Here is a 6000-nt window from a genome sequence, read left to right as displayed (position 1 = left end):
GTGGACAAGGGAAAGGCAACGATCATGAAGCCGAAGGACCGCATGCTCCACAACCGACATATGCCCCATCGCATCTTCAAAGTTTGCATGGCCAGTGTGAAAGAGGGCTTCGAGAGGATTTGCCTCTTTCGACACCACTCGATGACGACGAGACCTCTAAACAGATTGGCGCATGCAAGAGCTGGATCTTGCCTTGGCCGAAGACTCACCTTCGTGTCGAGGCGCTGATACGTCCATTTTGCATCAAGTTTTCATGTTGATATTTATCGCTTCTTGGGTTGTTATTTCACTTCACGGTACAATTCTTATGCCTTTTCTTTCTTATTTTGCAAGGTTTACATGAAGAGGGAGAATACCGGCAGCTGGAATTCTGGCCTAAAAGTAGAGCAAGTTTGGGATACCTATTCTGCGCAACTCTAAACGCCATAAAATTCAACGAGGATTTTTTTCCGGATTTATAAAAAATATTGGGCCGAAGAAGCGCCAGAGGGGCACGAGGGGTTGGCCACAAGCCTGCACGGCGCGGCCACCCCCCAGGCCGTACCATGAGGGCTTGTGGGCAACCTGCTGGCCCACTTGCCCCCCCCTCTTCTGCTATATGAGTGTTTCGTCTAGAAAAAAATCAGGGAGGAGCTTTTTCGTGGATTCGCCGCCGCCACGAGGTGGAACTTCAGCAGAACCAATCTAGAGGTCCGGCAAGACAATCCTGCCGGGGAAACTTCCCTCCCGGAGGGGGAAATCGTTGCCATCATCATCACCAACACTCCTCTCATCGGAGGGGACTCGTCACCATCAACATCTTCATCAGCACCATCTTATCTCCAAACCCTAGTTCATCACTTGTAACAAATCTCCATCTCGCGACTCCGATTGGTACTTGTAAGGTTGCTAGTAGTGTTGATTACTCTTTGTAGCTGATGCTAGTTGGATTATTAGGTGGAAGAGTATATGTTCAGATCCTTGATGCTACTCATTACCTCTCTGGTCATGAATATGATTATGCTTTGTGAGTAGTTACTTTTGTTCCCGAGGACATGGGATAAGTCAGCTAATAGCAGTCATGTGAATTTGGTATTCGTTCGGTAATTTGATATGTTGTATGTTGTTTTTCCTCTAATGGTGTTATGTGAACGTCCACTACATAACACTTCACCATTATTTGGGCCTAGAGGAAGGCATTGGGAAGTATTAAGTAGATGATGGGTTGCTAGAGTGACAAAAGCTTAAACCCTAGTTTATGCGTTACTTCGTAAGGGACTGATTTGGATCCACTAGTTTAATGCTATGGTTAGACTTTGTCTTAATTCTTCTTTCGTAGTCACGGATTCTTGCGAGAGGGGTTAATCATAAGTGGGATGCTTGTCCAAGTAAGGGCAGTATCCAAGCGCCGGTCCACCCACATATCAAACTATCAAAGTAACGAACGCGAATCATACGAACATGATGAAAACTAACATGACAGAAATTCCCATGTGTCCTTGGCAGCGTTTTTCTTCCTATAATACTTTGTCCAGGCTTGTCCCTTGCTACAAAAGGGATTGGGACACTTTGCTGCACTGTTGCTACTTTTGTTGTTTGTTGCTTTCCACGAATCATCTCACCACACAATCACTTGTTACCGACAATTTCAGTGCCTGCAGATTTTACCTTGCTGAAAACGAATTGTCAGATCCTTCTGCTCCTCGTTGGGTTCGACACTCTTACTTATCGAAAGGATTACGATTGATCCCCTATACTTGTGGGTCATCAAGACTCTTTTCTGGCGCCTTTGCCGGGGAGTGAAGCACCTTTGGTAAGTGGAACTTGGTAAGGAAACATTCATATAGTGTGCTGAAATTTGTTGTCACTTGTCACTATGGATACAAATCCTTTGAGGGGCTTGTTCGGGGTATCTTCACCTCGAACGGAAGCACAAATAGTTGCTCCTCAACCTTCTGCACCTACTGAAAATATTTGCTTCGAATTTCCTTCGGGTATGCTTGAGAAACTGCTCGCTAATCCTTTTACAGGAGATGGAACATCACATCCAGACTTGCATCTAATCTATGTAGATGAAGTTTGTGGTTTATTTAAGCTTGCAGGTTTTCCCGAGGATGAGGTCAAGAAGAAGGTCTTTCCTTTATCTCTTAAGGATAAGGCGTTGGCATGGTATAAGCTATCTGATGATACTGGATCATGGGACAACAATCAGTTGAAATTGGAATTTCATCAAAAGTTTTATCCTATGCATTTAGTACATCGTGATCGGAATTATATTTATAATTTTTGGCCTTGTGACTGAGAAAGAATCGCTTAAGCTTGGGGCAGGCTTAAATCAATGCTATATTCATGCCCCAATCATGAGATCTCGAGAGAAATTATCATTCAGAACTTCTATGCTCGGCTTTCTCATGACGATCGCACCATGCTTGACACTTCTTGTACCGGTTCTTTTATGAAGAGAGATATTGACTTCAAATGGAATTTATTGGAGAGAATTGAACGCAACTCTGAAGATTGGGAGCTTGAAGAAGGTAAGGAGTCAGGTATGAATTTCAAGTTTGATTGCGTTAAATCCTTTGTTGAGACAAATACTTTTTGTGACTCTGATATAGTAGCTTCATTGTGTGAATCCTTTGCTGCTCATATTGATCTCCCCAAAGGGAAGTGGTTTAAATATCATCCGCCTTTAGAAGTCAATGTAGGTAAACCCACTCCTATAATGATCATGTTGTTCCCAGTGTTTACATTGAGAAATCACCTTTCCCTGTTAAGATAAAGGATTATTCTAAAGCTTCAACTGTGATACGTAGAGACTATATTAGAACACCTACACCCCCTGAGAAAATTAGAGTTGAACCTAGCATTTCTATTATCCAACATCTTTTGTTCGACGATGTTGAGGGACATAATATTCACTTCTGTGAAGATGGTGCTAGAATTGCTAAACCTCATGCTAGAGACAAACACAGGCCTGTTGTTGGCATGCCTCTGGTTTCTGTTAAGATAGGAGCTAATTGTTATCATGGTTTATGTGACGTGGGTGCTAGTGTTAGTGCAATACCCCAATCCTTATACGATGAAATTAAAGACGAGATTGCACCTATTGAGATAGAGCCTATTAATGTCACTATTCAGCTTGCCAATAGAGATACTATCTGCCCTGTGGGAATTGTTACGGATGTTGAAGTCTTGTGTGGTAAACCAAAGTATCCTGCTGATTTCCTCGTTCTTGCTACCGCACAAGATAGCTTTTGTCCCATCATATTTGGCAGACCCTTCCTCAATACTGTCAATGCTCATATTGACTATGAGAAGCAAACTGTCACTGTTGGCTTTGAAGATGTGTCACATGAGTTCAATTTCTCCAAGTTTGGTAGACAACCTCACGAAAAAGAGTTGCCTAGTAGGGATGAAACTATTGTCCTAGGTTCTATTGTCGCGCCTCCTACTGATCCCTTAGAGCAATACTTGCTTAAGAATGAAAATGATATGCATATGGATGAAAGGGATGAGATAGATAGAGTTGTCTTAGAACAATATCCTATCCTTAAGAATAATCTGCATGTTGAACTGCTTGGGGATCCACCCCCACCAAAGGGTGATCCTGTGTTGGAGCTTAAACAGTTTCCTGATACTCTTAAGTATGCTTATCTTGATGAAAAGGAGATATATCCTGTCATAATTAGTGCTAGCCTCCCAGAGCATGAAGAAAAGAAGTTACTAAAAACTCCGAGGAAGCACCGTGCTGGAATTGGATATACTCTTGATGATCTTAAGGGCATTAGTCCTACCCTATGCCAGCACAAGATCAAAACTGATCCTGATTTCAAACCAGTTGCTGATCATCAAAGGAGATTAAATCCTAAGATGAAAGAGGTAGTAAGAAAAGAAATACTAAAGTTCCTGGAAGCGGGTATTATCTATCTTGTTGCTCATAGCGATTGGGTGAGTCCGGTGCATTGCGTCCCTAAGAAGGGAGGTATTACCGTTGTCCGTAATGAGAAGGATGAATTGATCCCACAGAGGATTATTACTGGCTATAGGATGCTGATCGATTTTAGGAAATTGAATAAAGCCACTAGGAAAGATCATTACCCTGTGCCTTTTATCGACCAAATGCTAGACAGACTGTCTAAACACACACACTTTTGCTTTCTAGACGGTTATTCTGGTTTCTCCCAAATACCAGTTGCACAATCTGACCAGGAGAAAACCACTTTCACCTGCCCTTTCAGTACCTTTGCTTATAGACGTATGCCTTTTGGCTTATGTAATGCACTTGCGACCTTTCAAAGATGTATGATGGCTATATTCTCTGACTTTTGTTATTGTTGAGATTTTCATGGTATCAAGTTTTCATGTTGAAATTTATCGCTTCTTGGGCTGCTATTTCACTTCACGGTACAATTCTTATGCCTTTTCTTTCTTATTTTGCAAGGTTTACATGAAGAGGGAGAATACCCGCAACTGGAATTCTGGCCTAAAAGTAGAGCAAGTTTGGGATACCTATTTTGCGCAACTCCAAACGCCATAAAAATAAACGAGGATTTTTTTCCGGATTTATAAAAAATACTGGGCCGAAGAAGCGCCAGAGGGGCGCGAGGGGTTGGCCACAAGCCTGCACGGTGCGGCCACCCCCCCCCCCAGGCTGCACCATGAGGGCTTGTGGGCAACCTGCTGGCCCACTTGCCCCCCTCTTCTGCTATATGAAGGGTTTCGTCTAGAAAAAAATCACGGAGGAGATTTTTCGTGGATTCTCCGCCGCCACGAGGTGGAACTTCAGCAGAACCAATCTAGAGCTCCGGCAAGACGATCCTGCAGGGGAAACTTCCTTCCCGGAGGGGGAAATGGTTGCCGTCATCATCACCAACACTCCTCTTATCGGAGGGGACTCATCACCATCAACATCTTCATCAGCACCATCTCATCTCCAAACCCAAGTTCATCACTTGTAACCAATCTCCGTCTCGCGACTCCAATTGGTCCTTGTAAGGTTGCTAGTAGTGTTGATTACTCTTTGTAGCTGATGCTAGTTGGATTATTAGGTGGAAGAGTTTGTGTTCAGATCCTTGATGCTACTCCTTACCTCTCTGGTCATGAATATGATTATGATTTGTGAGTAGTTACTTTTGTTCCCGAGGACATGGGATAAGTCAGCTAATAGCAGTCATGTGAATTTGGTATTCGTTCGGTAATTTGATATGTTGTATGTTGTTTTTCCTCTAGTGGTGTTATTTGAACGTCGACTACATAACACTTCACCATTATTTGGGCCTAGGGGAAGGCATTGGGAAGTAGTAAGTAGATGATGGGTTGCTAGAGTGACAGAAGCTTAAACCCTAGTTTATGCGTTACTTCGTAAGGGGCTGATTTGGATCCACTAGTTTAATGCTATGGTTAGACTTTGTCTTAATTCTTCTTTCGTAGTTGCGGATGCTTGCGAGAGGGGTTAATCATAAGTGGGATGCTTGTCCAAGTAAGGGCAATACCCAAGCGTCGGTCCACCCACATATCAAACTATCAAAGTAACGAATGTGAATAATATGAACATGATGAAAACTAGCATGACAGAAATTCCCGTGTGTCCTCGGGAGCGTTTTCCCTCCTATAAGACTTTGTCCAGGCTTGTCCCTTGCTACAAAAGGGATTGGGCCACTTTGCTGCACCATTGCTACTTTTGTTACTTGATGCTTGCTACGAATCATCTCATCACACAATCACTTGTTACCGACAATTTCAGTGCCTGCTGATCTTACCTTGCTGAAAACCACTTGCGAGATCCTTCTGATCCTCGTTGGGTTCGACACTCTTACTTATAGAAAGGACTACGATTGATACCCTATACTTGTGGGTCATCAGGCGCCCGGTAGCACACCAATGACAACTCCTCAACAAGGTACGAACACCACCCCACCTACCCAATTACCTGCACCTATCACGGCAGGTGAAAGAGGTCGACGCAGCGAGGGAGAGCCTCCATTAGTGCCAGCTGACATCGTCCCCGTCGAAGAAGAAAAT

This window comes from Hordeum vulgare, chromosome 6H (genome assembly GCF_904849725.1).
Source record: "Hordeum vulgare subsp. vulgare chromosome 6H, MorexV3_pseudomolecules_assembly, whole genome shotgun sequence".
Lineage (NCBI taxonomy): Eukaryota > Viridiplantae > Streptophyta > Magnoliopsida > Poales > Poaceae > Hordeum > Hordeum vulgare.
This window is presented reverse-complemented; position numbering follows the sequence as displayed.